Raw genomic sequence first — 23,089 nt, 5'->3', positions numbered from 1 at the left:
TTCCCATAAATAGAAAATAAACTAAGTAAAATTTCACAGAAACATATAACTTAGTCAAAAAAACTAGGTTAGAACCCTAATAGGGCTCAGTTAGAGGGAAAATCACGAAAGAGTCAGCAAGTTTGGCAGATAAGGTAAGAAATAAATAGTCAGGATTCAACACGTAATTTTAACAAAACAAATAGTTAAATCGACATTGATTCAAGGAGAAAGATATAGGTCTTAACATGAATAGTCAGGATGAATACAAGCATATAGAATCAGTGAAAGGTTGAACTAAGAAATTCAGTAGGGGCATATTAGGACAAGAAAATTACGAGGAATCATAACAACCAAAGCAAGAACACAATCAGTATACCAATACTTAGAAACCAGACGAATAATGTTATAAATTAGAGATTCTAGTACAAGCGAGTTAAGGTTTACAAAATCAGTAAAACACATAAGAAGCAGAAGATTAAACACTCAAAAATCATCAAACATTTTGTAAAAGAAATTTCCGAAAACCCTAGTTTAGAAAAGGATGAAAATCACTTGAAAATCATACGATTCTTGTAAAGAATCCCAAGGTTGTTGTAAAACTCATATGAAACAGGTTCAAATCATCTCAGATATGTACAGATCTAAGAGGTTCAGAAAAAGAAATTAGGGTTTCGAAGAGAAGAACACAGAGGTGAAGAAACATGATTAGAAACCCATAGATCATAGTCAATATAGGACGATCTTACTCGGAATCACACTGGAATGGCCTGAAACAGGCGAGAAAGGGACCATAGATGCAAGCCAACTGACCCTGGTCCCTTGAGGACCATGGAGATGGCGATATCAACGTGAGAGAGGCTAATAGAGGCTTGGGGGGTGGTGAGAGACCACCAGAGATAGCCATAGATGAGTGATGACTATGTTTGATTAGGGTTAGCTTTGAGAGTGTTTGAGAGAAGAGAAGGGTTTCAGGGCGGCGGATGGTGTAGAATGAAAGGGTTTTGGGGGGTCATTTGGTTTATTTGGTTTATTTTAGGAAGGGTCATTTGTGGCCCTTGATCTCTATGACCAATGGCCGAGATTGAAGGGGTTTTGGGGCCGGATCGGGTAGCAGGGTTTGGGCTGGGTAATTTTGAATTAAAATTGGGCTGGTATCGAGTTTAAAATAGGGCTAAAATTGAAATAAAAATAGGCCAAATTTTAAATAGCCACTTTTAATAGCTACATAATTTATAAAAATTGTAAATGGGTTCCAAAAAATATTTTCATGTACTAAATTGATTTAAAATAGTTGTTTATCATTTTAAAAATATAAAAGACCATTTTATGCATCAATAATGTAATTATGCATTAGTAGGGCTATTATTGCAAAGATGTGTAATTTAGCCTAAAAATGTGAAAATAATTACAAAAAATGTACTAAAAATATTTAAACACTATTTTGGCATAAATAAAGAATTCAAATGACTAAATCATCACCAAAGTAATTTGAAGGATAATTATTGGATATTTTATAAATAAAAGAGACGAAATAAATTGATTTGGAGCTTTTAAAATTATGAAAAAATATAAAAGTATTTATGCATGCTTATAACTGCATATGTGCTATTCTGAAAGTATTGATTGAGTATTGACTCAAAGTTGAGATTGGTATTATGGAACTAAATGTTGAAGTAAGACTGGTTCTTGATATTTCTATCTCTTTGTTGTTATTGTTCATTGTTTTGGTGAGGAAGAGTGTTAAAGCACAAAGGGTGATGTCGTGCAATGTTTTGTGAGTGAGAGTTAATGTATGAAGGGTGATGCCGTGCCATGATATATGAGTGTTAATGCCCGAAGGGTGATGCCGTTCCGTTTCTTTTGTTTATGGTGAGGAAGAGAGTTCATGCACGAAGGGTGATTCCATATCATTTCTGTTAATTATTATGGTGAGGTTGAGAGTAAAAGCACGAAGGGTGATGCCGTGCACTTGTCTTTACTGTGTTTAATACTTTCATTGGTGCAAAGCATATTGTCCGTTGTGGTTTCTTTACTGTTACAATTTTCTTTATCTTGTACTCCCCTCAGCATGTTTCCCATCATGTTATTATCTGTTCAACTTCTATTAGTTGTTATTTTACTCGTATATTGTTTAACTGTACAGGTTTATGAATGTGTCTTATCTTAGCCTCGTCACTACTTCGCCGAGGTTAGACTTGACACTTACCAGTACATGGGGTCGGTTGTACTGATACTGCACTCTGCACTTTCTATGCAGATTTTGGTACCGGACCGAGTTGACCCTAAGTCTAGCTGTTGGCTTGATCGGTTTGGAGACCCAAGGTAGTCCTGTTAGCATCCGCAGGCCCTGGCGTCCCCTTCTATGCATTTCCTTTACTGTTTAATTTGTATCGAAAACAATTGTATTTCCTTCAAACACCTTACTTGTAGCTAAATCTTAGTAGTTCGTGGATCGTGACACCAGATTCTGGGTAGTTGTGTATAAGTATTAAAGTTGTTGTGGATTTCCGCGCTTTTCTTTTACCTTGTTATGGCTTATTTGATGTTTATCACCGAAAAACTTAAGAATTTGGCTTAATGATCTCTATCGTTGGCTTGCCTAGCAAGTAAAATGTTAGGCGCCATCACGGTCCCGACGGTGGGAATTTCGGGTCATGATAGTGAGGAAGGTTGAGAAGGAGTTTTGAAAAATATTTTCCCTTCTTTTGATAGAGAAAATATTTTTCTCCAATTGGAGGAAAATGAGTTGATGAGAAAAATAGTTTCCAAAATATTTAAGCTAACCAAACATGGAAAAATTGAAAAATATTTTCTTTCATACCAAACACACCCTTAATATACAAAAATTTAGTTGAAGTTGAAGTTCTATATTAGAAAAATAGTTAAATGGTTATTTTGTTCAGTGCGAACTATACTTATTGAAGGGTAAAAAAATAAACAATATTTCGCGAAGGACCTTCGCGCTTTTAATGTAGTACATATACGCATATATGTATGTATATATATATATATATATATATATATATACACACACATATATATACATGTACTTCCAATTTCCCCGGGGATTAGTTCTTAGTAGTGTCATTAGAATAGCTTTCATTCTTAAAAGGCAGAATGGCTAAATGACACCTATACTTGTGCCACTTTGTCATGCTGATCCCCAAACTCAACAATTTGTCGATTGAACAGTTACACTCCTTCAAATCGTGTATAATAAATGTTTATGACAGGAGACTGTCAATGCGTGTAACACAATCTCCTCCACGTTAGATGCCATGTCAAAAATAATAATGTGTAGATGCCATATCAAATGGTATATTAATAATAATTAAAATCAAAAATAAAATTCAAACATTAATCCCCTAATTCCCTCCCCCAAATGGTGTGACTGTGGACAGTAACACAACAACGACAGAATGGCCATTGTGCCGTCGTCCGATGGGGAAAAGCCATCGGACGAGCCCCAAAAGATGCGTCTCACCATTGCGCATAAACCCCACCTAGGCGCCCCTCTCAGTTCTTCCCAAGTTGCTTCAGATTTCAACAATGGTAGGTCGAGTACTATAGCAAAAAATTGTCGGGGAAAAATTGATATTTATCGTATCGGTTCTTGTTCAAATCGAGTGATTCCAAGTAGTGGAGATTGTTCTCCACTTCAATACCATCGACCCACCAAGTTTCAGACAATTTAAATGTCGGAATAGTCTCCTCCAACCAACTGAATATGGTCGCCGAACACCAATTAGTTGAGCATGGAGCTACAGGTGTCCAAATTGAACAAGACCAATGCCAATTGACTCCAACTGAGCAAGTGATTGATTCCAAACGATCAAACAACAACTATAATGAAACAATCATCGCAACAATTCAAAAAACAAAATCTTCAAAATTGCAGACACCAGGTGTTCAACGAAATGCTAAAGTAAGTTTTAACAAGTCTTGCCTTGTTTGATTCTTGAAATTGCGGGTTAAATTTTCTCAAAAAGCTCTAATCTTTTTAAAGGATTAATTAGTAAAAGATGTATAATTTGTGCTTCAAAATCCTTTATGGGTTAATTTTGAAGTGTGGTGATTTTTGAGGATTTTTCGATTGACCCTTTTTTTGGTTTGTTGGTATTTTGATAATTTGATGTGTTTTCCTTCTACAAAAAAGGCATATAATTGAATTTTAAAAGAGATCTGAATTATTGGCCAAAGGATTCTAAATTCATGATAAAGTTTCAGATTCGAGGGAAGAAACAAACAAAAAAGATAGGGGAGGGGAGAAAGAATTGGACAGAAAACGTTGAAGAGAGAGAGAGAAAGAAAAGAATTGGATAGAAAATTTTGGAGAGAACGAGAAAATCAAAGAAGAAAAGCTTACTTTTGTTCAACAATGGAGGATGAACAATCGGGAAGAAGATGACAGCCAAAAAATGGCTCTTGGTGCCTTTTTAATAGGCCTCACGCTCCTTAAATGAGTGTAGCACGCGCAGTTCAGTAAAAAATGCCACATAGGATGATTAGGGTTTAAAAAGCTCAGTTTTTAAGGGTAGAGAGGTTTGGTTGGCAAATTATTGAGTTTGTGGATCGGCATAACAAAGTGACACCACTAAAGGTGCCATTGAGGTCATTCTGCCTTCTTAAAACCAAAATTATCAAAAGTAATATTATTTTTTCCTGTTCTTCCCATCATTTCACTAAAAATATGTGGAGAAAAAAAGAATACTCCCATGACGAGAAAAAAATGTGCTAGATGTATGTGAGGCTTGATATGAATTGGCTAATATCTCCTTGAATTATTGGAGTGTCACAGTCGATAGGTCCACCGTCCACGGCAGTTGCCACTAAACCTACCAGTTAGTCACATCCGTGAGAAAAAGTATCCAAGTGGTCCTTAATATATGAGGGTGAGACTAATTTGGTATTAATATACTTTTTCAAATGTTCCTTAACTATAGGGCGAGACTTGTAATTTAATTCTTATTTCATATTGGAAACTGGAAAAAATTATAGGAAATTGTTCGATAACACCTTTCTGATAGTACACACTTACATAGGATCGACATCTAGTGAAAATAAAATTAACTATACTGGAGATTCTTTCGTTATGTGCATGCCATTGTCTCCTTTAGCTTAATTTCAAAGATTGTCAAGTTTGAACTTTAAAAGATCAGGAAGTTATGACGTATGCTCAAATATGTGAATGCTAAGAGCATATTGAGCCAGAATTCAAGTCCAGCTGTGGTTGTAGAGTCCAATTATCATACTTTTTCTAAATATCTTTGGTCCTAATTAGCTTTTTGTGTACAAGCAATCAAAAAGAAATTGGATCTTTCGTTTTAAGAGAATGTAGTATGGACTCTTTACTACATGACTCTTGCTAGAAAATCGATGAATGAATGGTATGTGTATCAATTTTGTAACTTAATGATAGAAACTTCGAATTTTTGCTTTCGGATGTTCTAGATTTATTAAGTTATATAAACTTAATAGTCCTATTAATTGACCTAATTTTCTGTAAGGTAGAGTCATTTGGTGCGACATGTAAAATTTTACTCTCATTCTTCTCGGTAGTATTCCATTATTAAACATGTCAGTATGTATTATTTCCGTGTTGGTTCTTTCTAAAAGCATTGTTTGAAATTCAGGAATTTAATGATAATCAAACTAAGGCTATACTATGCAGATTTCAGATTGTGTTATTAACAGCTCTTAAACGTTTTGGCCAAGACACTCCCTAATTGGCTTCCTATGACGCATATCTGAATTAGTAGGACGAGAGAATTTCAGATATTAATTGGATGGTTAATTCACATTTCTTTGATATGAAGGACATATGGTACTTGAAGTTGTGGTCTAGAAAAAGAGCAGCCAGAGATGTTAAGATTGAGAAGAAATATCTAAGATATTACCAGAACCAGTTTCGGGCGGTGCTAACATCTAGGGGGCCAAATGGCAAATGAGGCATTCAAATGTCATTTCTAACTTTAATCGAATCCACTTCCTTCCATTAAAATTTAACAGTATAGGCAAAGGTTTTCATGGCTTTGACGTCTTCTTTTTCTTTTTCTTTTTTTTTTAAATAAAAAATAAAAAACTAACTTCATTAGAGCTTTTTACTTTGCTCTCTGTGATTGAAACTTACTATCTTAAAATTAGAGGTGAATGGTACTTATCACTTGAGCAATCTGTCTTTCCATGTTTAATTTTTAATTTTTACCTTTGTGCATGTAATGAGAAGCCAACCGACCTAACAAAATTGCTAAAACTAGAAAATATCGTTGCCTTTGCATTATGATTTCTCTCTTTTCTCCTATTTTAGGTCAAAAGTAGGAGGAATAAAAGCTAAGTTTTAACAATAATTGTATTTTTTTGGAATTTGTCTCAAGCATATTAGCTTAATTGTTTTCATGGAAAGTAAATTTGGTGGGTCTATGTGAACAACGTTTTATATGGAAAGTAAAAAACAAAAACGAGCTATTTACAAGTTGTTTGATATTATTAATAATGTGAGACCTATTCTTTGGAAAAGATGTGCGAGCTTGACTTAAAGTGGATAATATCATATTATGTTAAGTGTATATTTAAGTTTAGTTAGCGGAGTAGTAAGAATATCTTTGGACTGGCTTAACGGACAGATGGGAGAATGATATTTTTATTTCTTGTTGAAATACTTTGAAGGTTAGATTCTAAACTTTTGACCAGAAGATTTAAAGAACAAAAGCTTCTTAAATCAACCCGTGTTTGAAAATATTTTTGAGAACTATTATATTTTTAAAATCGGAAAGAAATCTAAGCCAAAATTTTAATGTTAACTTAGTAAAGTGTATTTGGATCTATTATTATCATCTAGACCAAGTCTTTTGATAACGTCCAATAAGGTTAATGTGGTTTATCCCCTTATTTTTCTTAGTTATAAGGATAATAAGGTAGACACTATTTATAGGACTCTTGAACTTTTATTCTTTTGATGAAAAGTCTAAATTTTAATTTTAGGAAAATAATTTAAACTGTGACAAACCTAATCTTGATTTAAATATTTTGGGTTAAAAAGACTGAAATTATAAATTTGAATTAATATACCCAGATAACTTATACACACAAACCAAATTAGAACAATAAGCTTAAATAATATACCTAATAGACTTTGTTTACCTCGAAAAATGTGAGAAACAATTAAAGATAATTTGTGGTTTTAAAGATAAGTGATTTATTCTAATACTAGTGAATATACAAGTAATATTAGGCTTAAGTAAGAAGAATTGATGAACCAAACCAGTGTTGTTAGAGCAGCGGGGACCTCGAGCTCGATTATCTCGAGGGCCTGGAGGTGAGCTACGAGCCAATAAAGTATGAACAATAAAGTAAAAATAATAAAGCCGTAGAATAATTGTTGAATACGGAAAAAGCAAAGTAGAATGTTATGCTGCAGTCAATGAAATGTCTTTTACAAAGATTGGGGTCCCCTTTATATAGAAGGGGAAAACCCTAATATGGTACATTTCCAATTATGGCAAAGAATTCTATCGGTACAGTTGTATAACAACCCAGTACGGACTTGTACTATTTCGTACAGATCTTATCCCTTAATTTATACCCTAACCCACGTGTTCTTGAGAAATTCCCGCTCTTTCTTGAGTGTCATCGTAAATGTACTGCCCTCGAGGCAGATTATGGCGGGTCTTCGATTTGCTCCCCCGAGGTAAGCATTTTCCAGCCAGATCTGGTTTTTACTTCGTGCTACCCCGAACCCGAGCTTGGGGTTCTGTTCGGTCCTCGAAATCAAGCTCTCCGATCTCGACCGTATACAGATAGTCCCCGTTTTTCTTAGAATGAAATGATATGAAACGTTTGAATTCCCGAAGGCCTTTATGATGGCATCACTCTTATGACATAAGGGTTGAAATGACTGAATCGTCCCGTCGGTTCTCTTCCCCAAAAGAATTAAATGCACGGCAAAGTCGGTCGACCATCAATATTAATGAACTGTTGTTGCTTTCCCCTATATATACTTATTTTCTCTTCTCATTAAGGACCTTTCCACCTTACAACACCTATTCTCTTCTATACGTTTCCTTTCCACCTCCAGTTCCTCCGCCGCATTGGCTCAAAACCTCGCTGGTTTATTCGTTTCTATCTTCTTCTTCTAGAGAACCGATGGCCAAAACTTCCAAGCCCATTCCTCAGAAAGAAGGAAACTCCACTTCTACTTCACGTCTGGCCAGTGGTAAGCCGCCGGCTCTTCACGAGATTGTACCGAGAAAATTTTCCTTAAAAAGGGACTTTATAGTTGAGAACCCTCTCGACGTCACCGGCCGTCGAAAGCATGCATCGAGGTACATAATGTCAATTGAGGAAAATCACCTTGATGATGTGAGGAGGGAGTGTAAATGGGGAGAGAAGGTCGTTCTGCAAATACCTTCTCGAGGGGAGGACATCACAACTTACTTATAGGGGTTCCTAAGTGTATATACATACCCCTTTACGTTGGGTCCCCTCGACCCACTCGTGCTCGAATTCTGTTGAAGATATCAAGTAACCCTGGGCCAGATTCATCCGTCCTTTTGGCAAATCATAATAATGATGAGGTTCTTCAGCGAAAAGGCCAGGCTCGAGTTCACCCTTAGCCACCTCATCCGATTATATCGACCTCAACATTTCCGAGTTTAATCAAACTCCAATATTGATCAACCAAGTCCTTCTTCGCTAGTAACGGCGAAGGCAAGGTGTAAGCACGTGATTTTTGCCCTATATGAGAATTATTCCCAAAAATCCAAAAATAAAATGATTTTTCTTTGGTGTGCAATTTTGTGATATTTTGAATAATTATTTGTATTTGTTTGTGCGTGTTTATTTGATAAATTAATAAAAAATATAAATATATGTCGCATTTTGCATGTAGGATTTAATTCTATAGTTGTTAGTAATTAAATTTGTTTTACAAAAATTAAAAAATTACAAAAATAAGCATCGTTTGCATTTTTAGCATTTAATGTCCAAATATACAATTTTATGCTTAATTAATACTTAATTGTGCGTTAATTGTTATTGGGAGTTAATTTGCGCTTTTATAACTTAATTTAGTTCTTAATAATAGTTTAAGTATTTTTATAATTTAGTTTTAGATAAATAAAAGAAGAAAAAAGAGCGAAAATATAAAGAAAGTCGGAATTGGGCCTTTTCTTCAATTTCAAGCCACAGGCCCAAATAATGGCCCAATCTTCCCTACGACCCAGTCCATTTCGAACTGGGTCAACCCGGTCCATAACCCAACACCCTATAATCTTGCATTTTAAAAAAAAAACAAAGAAAAACAAAAATAAAAAAAAAATTTAGAAAACCCTAAGAAATGCCTAACTCACCCGCCCCCCCGCCCCCCCTTTTCTATCTTTCTTCTTCTTCTTCTTCCTTAAGCAAAGCTCCATCAATGGCTACTTCACCATCTCCACTACAACCACCCCTTCACCACATAACCATGGTTGCCTTCAAGCTTCACCATTGTCGTTTTTGTTTTTGCGCCATGGCTGCCCGCGTTTGCTTTCATCTTCTTCGTCGAGCTCAAGCTTGAGCTCGACATCCATGGACGACCACTGTTTCTCTAGCAGCCATGGCTGCGTTCCTCGTCATCGAACCCCAGCCAGCGCGACCATAGTCACGAGCTCCGACCACAGTCGCGAACACCAACGGCGAACAAACAACCTGCCTGCGCCACGCCGCTACTATCGCGGCTTCTTCTTCAACTCCTTTTGCTCGCCGCAGCTGCTTCCTCCTCGCGTCCGAGCTGCTGCTGCGTCCATTTCAAATCTCCGATGTCCAGCAGTAGCGGATGCTACTGCTTCAGTCCATATCGAGCTCGCAAACCTCGATGGCTATGGCTTCTTCATCATCAGTTGCTTCCGTTTCGTCTTCATCATTCAGTCCAGTCGAGTTCGCATACATGAAGTAGTTTTGGTCGATGTCGTCGATCACTGTCCGAGTTCGTCGTTGGTGGGTCGTTGTTCGTCGTTTCATTTCCGGTTAGTGGTTTTTTTTTGGATCTCATTTATCGTCCATATTTTTTGTTTGGTATTTTTCGGATCCAAAATCGATAAATGATTCAATTCTTGTTTTGTTTGTTCATCATTGAAATAATTTTTTTTAGTTTGTTTATATGTTTGGTTGGTTTAATTTTCAGAGTCAAATGAAAATTTAATTAATTGATTTTTAGTTTATTTCATGTTAATTTAATTTTTGCAAAAAAAGGAATTGTTAGTTTAGGTTTAATATTGTTAGATTTAGTTTAAATCGCTTGAATCCGTTGTTTGTTTAATATAGATTTCATTCATGATCATGTATCTTTGTTATATTTTTTTTGTTGGATTTAATTAAGAAAGATTAATTGATTATTTGAAGATTAGTGATTTGAATATGTTTATTTGTTTTGTTTAAGTTCAATTCGAAATTTGAATAAAGTTTGTTATTGTGGTTGAATCTTTTCATTCATGTTCATATTATGTTTGTTTGATTTTGAATCCGAAATGTGTATAGTTTGATTTCTTGTTTACCATTTGTGATTATTTCTTGAATTAGTCTCATAATCTTGTTTAAAAGAATTGTTTGTTATAATATTGTTAGAGTTGATTTTAAGTTCAATATTATTGAATTTAAGAATCTAAATATACTTGTTTGATTGTTGTTGTTGTTTAAATCCGAAAAATAGGTTTGTTGTTGCCAAAAATATTGTTCAATCAAATTTTGGTTGTTCTTGGTTGTTCAATTTGTGTTCATGTGATTTGTTGTTGAAATGTTGTTAAAATCATGTTCATGTGATATTGTTGTTATGATGTTCATCCATGTTCATATTGTTGTTTGAACATTGTTAGAAATTGATCATATTGTCTATATTTTGGTTAAGTTTGATTAATTGATGTGTTATAGCTGATGGGTAGTTTGGTAAATTTGTAATACGTTCAGGGGTAGTTTGGTAATTTCAGTAAGGTCGGAAGGGGTAGTTTAGGAATTGTACATTTTTGTAATTGTTTATTTGAAGCATGGGGGACAAAATGAAATGGGGTGGTTTGTGATATTATTATTTAATATAAAGGGGGGACAAGATTTAATTTAAAGGGGAATCTTGCATTATTTTAAAAGAAGCATGGGGGACAAAATGAAATGGGGTGGTGTGATATGTTTATTTAATGTAATGGGGATGAGTGGGAAGATAATGGGTTTGGTAGAGAAAGGGATTGATTTTAATTGATTAAAGGGTGGGGATTATATATAGAGGTCTGAAAAATGATAGAAGGAGAAGATATACAGACAGAAAAAAAAAGAGATTGAAAAAAAGCTGAACATTTATTCCGAAAAAAAAAATTGAAACTCTCAAGAAAAGAAAAACATACAAAGAAAAAAAAATTGAAAATTAGAAGAGAAAGTAGTACACACCTGATAAATATTCTGGTATACAGGTGTAGAAATTAAGGGTTGAAGATTAACTAGCCTTTCAAAAATCTGAAAATTTCCCTTGGTTTCTGTCCGTTATTTTCGGCATTCCTGGATTTTATTTTGAATTTTTCAAAGCTGTCACTGGGATTTTCGTTGACTGGTTATTGCTGGTTATTGTTGCTGTTGCTGTGTTACGTATTACGTTGCTGACTTTCTTCTTCTTATATTGACAATATCAGGTACACAACTGTAATTTTGGCATTTTGTAAGCTGAAATGAAGAATGGAGTGTTAAATTTTTAATTTAGTTTAATTTAATTTTTTGTATTGTATTTAGGTTATTCATGTATTATTATTCCGTAAATCACTGTCATCGGCATAACTAGGCATATTATAGCGACATATTAAATAACGTCTTTACCAGATTATTAGGAAATATATTTAAACCTGATTATTAATTAAAATTGTTTAAATAAAAAAAATAGAAGAAATAACGTAAAAATGGCGTTATTGAATCAGTTTGGCAAAAATTAACTAAGTTCCTTATTCATAAGGTTTTTCGTCAACGATAAGTTAATCCGAATCATGTAGTCAATTTCAGTTATAACATGAATTAGTTTGCAAACAAGTATTAGGACATGATGAATTAAAACAAAGTTAGTTAATGTTAAATTGTTTAAATTTTTAGAAATATGATTTAGTACTCAAGTTTTTATTTTTTTCAATTTTCAGTATTTGTAAATAATTAGTTTCAATAAGCTTAAGTCTTACTAATAATTTGAATTTTAATCCAACTATGGGATAATTAGTTTTTTTTATTTTTTTACTTTTCGATAATTCCATGTTGTATTTATGATTATAATTTTATTACTTTCTGTTAATATTTGTTTTTCTCTTCTATTTAATATGTCATTTTCAAGAATGTAGATATTGATTTTATATTTATAAAAAACTTAGTAATAATAAAAAGGTTGCCATTAAAGGATATTCTTAAAGGATTTCGCTAAAAATAAATAGATGTAAATAATACAAATGTATAGGATTCTCCAATCTCATTTATTTATTTAATTATTTTAAAAAAATTACTTAGAATTTGGGATGGATTGTTTAGTGAATTTCACTTCCTTCCCAAAAGATAATGACGCGTTAGACTCTTTAGGCGCGATTTAATTAATTTTACCTTCTTAAACTCGGATGCGCATTTCATGCGACCCAAATCTAAATCCTAAAACATCAAATAAAATATGTTTCGTATTGTGGGTGCATTTCATGTGACACAATCCAAAGATATGTTTTAAGCGATGTTCACATTCCTAAAAAATAATAATTATAATAATAAAGCGGTAAAAGATAAAATTTGCACATGGTTCATAATTGTATTAAAAATCAGATAAATAAGCCGAATATAACAGTTGAGCGACCGTGCTAGAACCACGGAACTCGGGAATGCCTAACACCTTCTCCCGGGTTAACAGAATTCCTTATCCGGATTTCTGGTACGCAGACTGTAATATAGAGTCATTCTTTTCCTCGATTCGGGATTAAAATTGGTGACTTGGGACACCCTAAATCTCCCAAGTGGCGACTCTGAAATAATTAAACCAATCCCGTTTCGACTGTCCTTTAATTGGAAAAAACTCCCTACGCACCTCGCGGTGCCGGAAAAAGGAGGTGTGACAGCTCTGGCGACTCTGCTGGGGAACTCTTAACCCAGAACCAGTGGTTCAGGGTTAGAAATTCGAGCTCATATAAATTGTTATATTTGGTTTTATCTGATTTTTACATGTTTGAGCCTAATGTGCTAAATGCTGCTTTTACCGCTTTGATATTACATGAACTGTGTATAAATTGTGCCGAAACCCATCTCCTCTCTGAGTCTTCTAAATCATGAAGAAGGGTGTACTTCGTACGACTTCTTTTCTGTATAGTGTAAAATCCCAATTTAGAACGAGGTTCGGACAAGTTGCTAAGCCGGTGAAGCTTCTGTATTCCCGGTACGCTACCCCACCTCGGCTCGAGTTGTCCGCTCGGGTAAGCCAGGTCTAGAACAAACAACCAGGTTCTGAACCTAGTATAACAAAACCACATGTCGGATCCCTAGTAGGAACGTTTGTTTGCATCACGTGCATCTGACTTTGGAGGCTCAACACAGGGGTTGGGTCTGTCTAGGACAGGTGCACCAAAAATGAAAATGACCATCCTGATGCATCTTAATTGTTTTATGTGCATTTATTTGCTCGGTCTTGCATGTTGACCGGCTTCTGAGTCTCGAGAGTGTAAAAAATAAAATAAAATAAAAATAGCAAGTGAAAAGTTATTTGATTAATTTAGAAAAATCAGTGTCCAAGTACTGTCGAAGTGCTGCCGAATTTTTTTTAAAAAAAAACATATATATTTTTACTTTTAGAATTGTTGGTTTGCCTAGAAAGCAGAAAGTGTGTAGGAATAAGTCTTTTATTTTAATTTGCTTTATTTAAAAAAAATGAAAAAGGAAAATAGTTTTTTTTTTGATATAAAAGAAAAAGGAAAAATTTGTTTGTTTTCAAAAAAAATTAGTTAGTTTATAGCCTGAACTACGCGGGTATGATTCTCACCGGATGTGAGATCAGAGGCAAACCTCTTTGGTTTCGGCTCACCATATTCAAAAAAAAATCCAAAAATATTTAACATTACTCACTTCTTTAGAAAGTTTTTCTTTTAGACCTCAAATTTTTTTAAAAAAAATATATTTCCTTTTAATCTCAAAATCCCAATTATTTGTTTAAAAGATATTCAAAATAAAATTCAAAAATATTTTTTCTGTAGTATTTCTTTCATAAATTCAGAATATTGGTTCAAAAATATTTCCTTTCTCCTTAAAAGTTTTTTTCAAGAAAAAAAAAATTAAAAATCCAAAAAATATTTCTTTAGAATATAGATAGTTTTTAAGTCAAATAAAAGTTTTTCCTTCTTTAATCACTATAATAAATGTGCAGGATGAGCACAAGTCAAAATGAACTATTCTCAGTGTGTAGCGAGGTCCCTTCGCAACTCCACATGTGGTGGAATGATATGGGAAAGGATAGTATAAAGATAGTGGAAAGAGTTTTAGGAGGTTTTGTCGATCTGTTGAATATCAAGCCAAGGACAGATATCATCGAGGCTCTAATACCGTTCTGGGACCCAACACGCAACGTGTTTCGTTTTGCTGACTTTGAACTTTCACCTACACTAGAGGAAGTCGCCGGATATGCGGGGTTGAATGGGAAACTAAGAGGGCAGTATTTACTTTCACCAAGACCAGTATCTCCGCACGCGTTCTTGGATTTGCTAAGCATTAGTCGGAAGGTACAGAATGATGATTTGTCAAAGGGATGTTGTACTCTCCAATTCTTGTATCAACGGTACGGAATTCCTCAGGGTTTGGAAGAACCAAACCTCGGATTAATTCACACTGGGAACAGAATCAAGTGGGAAGCAAGACGTACTTTAGCATTTATCACAGCATTTCTGGGAGTTGTGGTCTGTCCCCGCAAAGATAAAAAAATAGAGATAGGCCTTGTAGGGATGGCCGATGTTGCAATCAAAAGAACCGACAGTACTGTGGTTCCTTTGATTTTGTCTGAAATCTACCGAGCTTTAACTATATGCCGAGAAGGAGGCAAGTTCTTTCAGGGATGCAATCTGTTACTCCAGCTGTGGATGCAAGAACACCTCCATCACCGAGTGGGATACATGAACCACGGGTTGACTGAGAAAAACTGCATTAGCGGCTTTGAGAAACGAATGACAGGCGTCATATTTCCCGAAGGCGTCGAAGCATGGCTTGCACAATTGAGGTCAACAACAGCCGACCAAGTTGAATGGGCATTTGGGTGGTTGAATGATACTGAGGTAATATACATGGCGGTCGAGGAATGTCATGTTCTTTTGATGGGACTTCGTAGCATCCAACCATATGCTCCTCATCGGGTACTGCGCCAACTAGGAAGATTTCAGGTAATTCCCACTGATGAGGATCTAAGCAAGCACGCCATTGAGTTGAGTCCAGGAGTCATGTTCCCCGAAGGAAAAATTAGAAAGTTGTGGCACGAATGTAGATTCCTTGAACCCAAGACTATGGTTCGAGAGCTGGCTAAGGGTGAGGTAGACCCAAAATACGATGTTTGGTTCGGGAAAAGGTTCCAGATTCGTCAGAGGCCTGCCAAAAGAGCTCACGTCCAACAATTTACGGATGATTCGCAGGAACAGTGGGGCTGGTTAGTGAGAGAGGAAGGCTACCGGGTTGAAATCGGGAAGCTGAAGCGACAAATTGAAAGGCTTATGTTTGAAAACAACGTTCAAGTAGCCTCAGAGCAGGGTGAGAAGAACAAATTAGCCAAAGAAAACCAGGCACTGAAAGCCCGAATTCGCCAAGTCAGTAAGAGTGATAGCGACCGACAGAAACGTCGCTCTGATGAAAGGTTGATAGCGGAATTGAGAAATCAAGTCAGCCAAAGCCGAGAAGACTTGGAGAGATCCCAGGCTTGTATAACAAGAATGCGGGTCAGGTGGGATACAGTTACAACATCACGGAGAGAGCACCTATGGCAAGTAAAAAGGGACTACGAAATGAGTGTTGCGACATTGAGAGAGATAAACTCCATTCTCAATAATCGGGTCCTCAAACAAGCCCAGGATGCTAGAACATATAGAGAACACTACCATGAGTCAATAGCCCGGATGGAAGAACAAATGGAGAGGTTCCAAGAGCAGCTCATTGACAATACTCGAATATTGGGACTAAAGAATCAACGGATGGAACAGCTGTGCATAGAGAGGGATAGAATCAGGGGTAGGATCAATGATATAGGGCGCTATATCACCACAAAGTGCCTAACATGTGAAGAGATGCCTCGTGATGTCCTATTTGCCTCAATCATGGGTTATGTCCATCAGATCATGGAGGAACTAAAAAGCTTGCAAAGAAGCCTGGCCCCCAAGCCCGCGGAAAGGCCGAATGATGCCTCGCGGGCACCAAAATTCAAAGCTTTAATGTATCCCTAGTTCAATCTTGCACTTGTTTGTTTTTCGAGTCTGTTGTCTACCCATATGTTTTTTTTTCCTTTTCTTCAAACATTCTCAAAATATATATATATATATATATATATATATATATATATATATATATATAAACATTCTCAAAAATATATATATAAAGTCTGTATTTTTTGTGATGGCTTGTAATAGCATTATTTTGAGTAATAAAAAAATATTTGGTCTTATGGCACGAACTACGCTTGGTCTGATTCGTGCGGGGTCACGATACGTAGGCAATCTATAGGATTCGACCGTAAAAAGAATATATATTTGTCAGAGCAAAAAAGAATAAAAAAAAAAAGAATATATATTTGTCAGAGCAAAAAATAAGCCGGGATGATGCATGCGGTCAGAGCAAAAGCATGTTAGAAATGATTAACTGCCTAGGAGCATTGCATCCCCCTAACGTGCAATTACAATATCTGTTAAGACTCTAACACTGACAAGTTTGTTATTTTTCCAATCAATATCAGTTAGTTGTTAGAGCGTACTGGCACCGTACCATTATCAGACAAGATCAAAAGGTCCTATACCAGAAAGCATGACTGGGTCAGACAACAGCGTTGAGTCAGAAAAAACGGCCAATCAGATGCTGAAGGAAGCCCTGGAGAAAATGGAAAAAATGAGGCTAGAAATGAATGAAATGCAGATAGCCTTAGCTAGAGCCCAGAAGGGGCAAGAACTACCCGTTACTCCTACCCTCCAACCAACACACACGCCGGAATACCCCTCTCCCGGTCCTTCAACAAGTTTCCCAAGCCATCACTATTATCAGGGAAGAGAGGCTTATGATTCCCAAGCTCCACCACCCACTCAAAACCCTCCTCCACCAAATGTTCCCGTCTTTGTGGCACCTCCCCCAGCCCCATTGCACAGATCATCTAGTGAGCCACTGTTTCAGGCTCACGATACACAATACTACCCCCCTGAACTCACATTCAAAGCACCCGAGCCACATACCTATAATCCCCACTTTGAGGTCCCGGCGGAGATTGAAATGCCGGCTAAGAGCCCAGAGCAGGACGAGGTGATGCGGAAATTTAAAAGCCTGGAGCAATCCTTCAGGAACATACACGGGTTAGGTAACCAAGTCAGCGTGGCTTACAAGGATCTATGCCCTTTCCCTGACGTTCAATTACCAGCAGGGTTCAAAATGCCCAAGTTTGATTTATACGAAGGGCATGGTGATCCTATGGCACATCTACGAGGTTTTTGTAGCAAAATGAGGGGAGCAGGGGGCAAAGATGAGCTATTAATAGCTTACTTTGGCCAGAGTTTGAGCGGGTCGACGTTAGAGTGGTATACAAGACAAGATCCGAGCAGGTGGTACACCTGGGATGACTTGGCACAGGCTTTCGCGGGACATTTCCAATACAACCTTGAGATAGTCCCAGACCGTCTCACATTGCTAAAGCTCGAGAAGAAACCCGGAGAGAGCTTCCGGGAATTTGGGTTCCGATGGAGAGAACAGGCAGCCAGAGTTGATCCCCCAATGAGAGAAGGAGAAATGGTGGATTACTTCTTACAAACTCTCAAGCCAACTTACTTTGGTCACTTGGTGACGTCAGTTGGCAAATCATTTAATGAAGTTGTGAAAATGGGAGGTATGATAGAAGAGGGACTTAAGTCCAATAAGATCCTGAGTTATTCGGAAATTAAGGCAACAACTCAGGCCATTCAGAGCGGCACGGGAGGTGCGCTAGGGAAGAAAAGAAGAGAGGAGGTCACGACTTTAGAGGCCGACAATTGGTCCAGATCTAGAGGTCCTTCCCCTCATTACCAACCCAGACCCTATCGTCTAAACTACCCACACATTCCAAATTACCCTCCACAACCCTACTACCAACCACAAGAACAACATTTCACCGTCCATCAAGCCCAGACATACACCCAACCTCCGGTTCGCCCACAATGGCGCGCGCCGGTTCCCCACAATACATACCCACCTCCACATAACACATACCCACCACCACAAAACACCTATCCACCACCAAGAGCCTACAGGAACCCTCCAGGGATGGGTTTCAGGGGTAATCCGGCCGCCAGAAATGAAAGATTGCAGAGGCAAAGAACTTTTACTGAGTTGGGGGAAACTTATATTGCCTTGTTCCACAAATTGAGGCAGTTGGGTTTATTAAATCCTGTTGAGCCTAGATTACCAAATCCCTTACCCCAAAATATGGATCACTCGGTAAGATGTGAATATTGTTCGGGAGCTCCCGGACATGATATCGAGAAATGTTGGAGGCTGAAATATGCAATACAAGATCTTATTGATACCAACAAGATCGAGGTACAGGCACCGGAGGCACCCAACATTAACCAGAACCCATTGCCAAAGCACCCTGAAGCCCACATGATCGAACTTGTGCACGAAGGAGGGGAGCCGAAGAAACCCTCACAGACAGTGATGATGATCCGTGCCACTCCGAAAGAAAAATCGATCGATGAGGAAGCAGGGGTACAGTTGAAGGGGGAAGATGTCAAGCCAGTGGTGATATTGGGGAAGAATCCATCTGCCGCTACAAGGAAACCAGAACCAGCCAAGTTGGTAATAACGGGAGCATCATCTGCACCCGTGGTTGTTGTGAAGGGGGTCTGCAGGGAACCGGTCATCATAAAACCAGTAGTCCAAACACCAGTGATTGATAGCAAGACTGTGCCTTGGAAGTATGAGAAGGCGGTGGTGATGTACAAGGGACAACAAGTGGAGGAGAATAGTTGTGAGGCGCAGGGACTGACTCGATCAGGACGGTGTTTTGCTCCGGCGGAGTTGAGAAGACCCAATCCAGCTGCAATAAAGAAACCTGTGTCAGAAGAAGAAGCTGAGGATTTCTTAAAGAAGATGAAAGTGCAGGATTACTCCGTGGTCGAACAGTTGAAGAAAACACCGGCCCAGATCTCACTGCTATCATTATTAATCCATTCGGATGAACATCGTCGGGCCCTGATGAAGATACTGAATGAAGCTCATGTGCCCAATGAAATTTCTGTAAATCACCTGGAAACGATTGCCAACAAAATTTTCGAGGTGAATAGGGTAACATTTTCAGATGATGATCTGCCAGTGGAGGGCACGGAGCATAATAAAGCTCTCTACCTAACTGTCAAATGTGAAGATTCGGCAGTTACTCGGGCATTAGTGGATAACGGCTCAAGTGCCAATATTTGTCCATTATCCACCCTGAACCAATTGAAGATCGACCACGAAAGAATCCAAAAGAATAGCATTTGCGTCCGAGGATTTGACGGAAATGGAACAGCCACCATGGGGGATATTGTACTTGAGTTGACCATCGGTCCAGTCCAGTTTACCATGGAATTCCAGGTATTAGATGCTACGGTATCTTATAACTTTCTGTTGGGACGTCCGTGGATCCATGCAGCCAAAGCAGTGCCATCCACCTTGCATCAGATGGTCAAGTTCGAGTGGGATAGACAAGAGGTCGTGTTGCACGGCGAGGACACTGCGTGCACCGTAGGAGGCGCCATTGTACCCTTCATAGAGACCAATGATGACAAAGGTCCCTGGGTCTACCAGATTTTTGATGCAGTGTCGGCAAACAAGATCCCCGAGGGTGAAATCATTCAGCATCCTAGGATAGCTTCCGCAACGGTTATGATGGTTTCAGAAATGCTGGGTAATGGGTTTATGCCAGGAAAAGGCTTGGGAGCTGAACTTCAAGGAATTGTTCAACCTGTTTCCTTGCCCAAGAATTTGGAGACCTTTGGGTTGGGGTTCAAACCGACTGCGGCAGATGTAAAACGAGCTCGGAAAATGAAGAGGAAAGTTTGGTTTCTTCCCAAACCTGTGCCACGTCTCTCAAGATCTTTTGTTAGAGCAAGCGCCAAGGGGTCACCAGTCCCGAAAGTTCTCGGGCGATTGATTGGGATTGACGGGGATCTGAATCAGAGTTTCGAAAGATTGTTCACTAATGTCAATATGGTAGAAGTCGGAGAGGGTTCAAGCGGAACAGACATACAGTTTATGGGGCCTGAGGCCAAAACCAACAATTGGACGGTTACTCCTCTTCCTACTCGGGGAGAGTCCTTGTAGTAGGCTTTGATTTTTGCTTTTTTATTTTTCGGATTATTCAGGGTGTAATCCAAATCTCATTTTATCTTGTAAAAGTGTGAACCCTGTTATCCCGCATTTTAATAAAATTCTTTTCTTGTCTCATTTTAATTTTGTTTTATTCTTTTCTCTTTCTGAACAGTTCTCTTTTTACCGGTTCTAATGACATGGCATGCACGACGGATCTTCGACCTAGTCTAATAAATCAATCTGACTCTGATTTAATGATACAAGAGATCGATTATGAGTCTGAATATGATGAGGATAAAGCCTTCGAAGAAATAAACCGAGAACTATGCCAATTTGAAGAGAAACCCAAGCCTAATCTGAATGACACCGAGGCTGTAAATCTAGGGGATGCGGATAATGTCCGAGAAACCAAAATCAGCATCCACATTGAGCCTGGCATCAGGGAAGAATTAATCAAAGCACTCATTGAGTTTAAAGATATTTTTGCATGGTCATATGACGACATGCCGGGTTTAAGCACCAAGCTAGTGGTTCACAAATTGCCCATTGACCCGGCCTGTCTTCCCGTCAAGCAGAAACTGAGGAAGTTCAAGACAGATATGAGTGTGAAGATTAAAGAAGAAGTAACCAAGCAGCTGCAAGCAAAGGTTATTCGGGTCTCTCGATATCCTGATTGGTTGGCTAATGTAGTGCCAGTACCAAAGAAAGATGGGAAGATCAGGGTATGCGTCGACTACCGTAATCTGAACAGGGCAAGCCCAAAGGATAACTTTCCATTGCCCAATATCCATATCTTGATCGACAATTGCGCCGGGCGAGAAATCGGCTCCTTTGTGGATTGCTACGCTGGGTATCATCAGATTTTGATGGATGAAGAAGATGCAGAGAAAACAGCTTTCATTACGCCATGGGGGACTTATTGTTATCGGGTAATGCCATTCGGTTTGAAGAACGCTGGGGCAACGTACATGAGAGCAATGACTACTGTGTTCCATGATATGATACACAAAGAGATCGAAGTGTACGTAGATGATGTGATCATCAAATCCAAGCGTCAGGAAGACCACGTAGCAGACCTTAGGAAGTTTTTCCAAAGACTTCGAAGGTACGACATTAAGCTCAACCCAGCCAAATGTGCATTTGGTGTTCCATCTGGAAAGCTGTTAGGATTTATCGTCAGTCGGCGAGGCATTGAGTTGGATCCGTCAAAGATCAAATCCATTCAGGAATTGCCGCCACCGAGGAACAAAACAGAAGTAATGAGTCTGTTGGGAAGGTTGAACTATATCAGCAGATTCATCGCTCAGCTCACAACAACTTGTGAACCCATCTTTCGATTGCTGAGGAAAGATGTCGCGATAGAATGGACGGCAGAATGTCAGGAGGCATTTGACCAGATCAAAGGTTATTTATCCAATCCACCTATATTGGTTCCACCTGAGTCGGGGAGACCATTAATCCTTTATCTAACGGTCCTGGATCATTCGTTTGGTTGCGTGTTGGGTCAACACGACATCACAGGAAGAAAAGAGCAAGCCATCTATTATCTCAGCAAGAAGTTTACAGTCTATGAGAATAAGTACACCCAACTTGAGAAGACATGTTGTGCTCTAACTTGGGTAGCACAGAAGTTTAAGCATTATCTATCGTCACATACTACATACCTTATTTCACGTCTGGATCCATTAAAGTATATTTTCCAGAAGCCTATGCCCACAGGAAGATTGGCAAAATGGCAGATATTACTCACAGAGTTCGACATTGTCTATGTGACGAGGACGGCCATGAAAGCTCAAGCATTGGCCGATCACTTGGCTGAGAATCCTATTGATGAAGAATACGAGCCTTTGAGGACGTATTTTCCTGATGAAGAAGTGATACATATAGAGGAGTTAGAACTGAATGAGGAACCAGGGTGGAAGCTTTTCTTTGACGGGGCTGCTAATGCAAAAGGAGTTGGAGTAGGAGCAGTACTTATTTCAGAAACAGGACATCACTATCCTGTTACAGCTCAGCTACGTTTCTATTGTACCAACAACATGGCTGAATATGAGGCATGTATTTTGGGCCTATGATTGGCTGCAGACATGGATGTTCAGGACGTCTTGGTCTTGGGAGACTCGGACCTCCTAGTACATCAGATCCAGGGTGAATGGGAAACACGGGATTTGAAGCTTATACCATATCGACAATGTTTGCACGATCTGAGCAAGCGATTTCGATCAGTGGAGTTCAGACACATCCCGAGAGTTCACAATGAGGTTGCCGATGCTTTGGCCACTTTAGCATCGATGTTGCACCATCCAGACAAAATCCATGTTGACCCATTGTATATTCAGGTTCGTGATCAACATGCCTACTGCAACATAATAGAAGAAGAAATGGATGGCGAGCCATGGTTTTATGATATCAAGGAATACCTCAGGATGGGGATATACCCGGAGCAGGCAACCGGAGATCAAAAGAGAGCCATTCGACGGCTGGCAAATGGATTTTTCCTCAGTGGAGGAATGTTGTACAAAAGAACCCCAGATCTGGGATTGCTGAGATGTATTGATGCAGGTCAAGCCACGATAGTGATGACAGAGGTACATGC

The sequence above is a fragment of the Nicotiana tabacum genome, chromosome 6, assembly GCF_000715075.1.
Source record: "Nicotiana tabacum cultivar K326 chromosome 6, ASM71507v2, whole genome shotgun sequence".
NCBI lineage: Eukaryota > Viridiplantae > Streptophyta > Magnoliopsida > Solanales > Solanaceae > Nicotiana > Nicotiana tabacum.
This window is presented reverse-complemented; position numbering follows the sequence as displayed.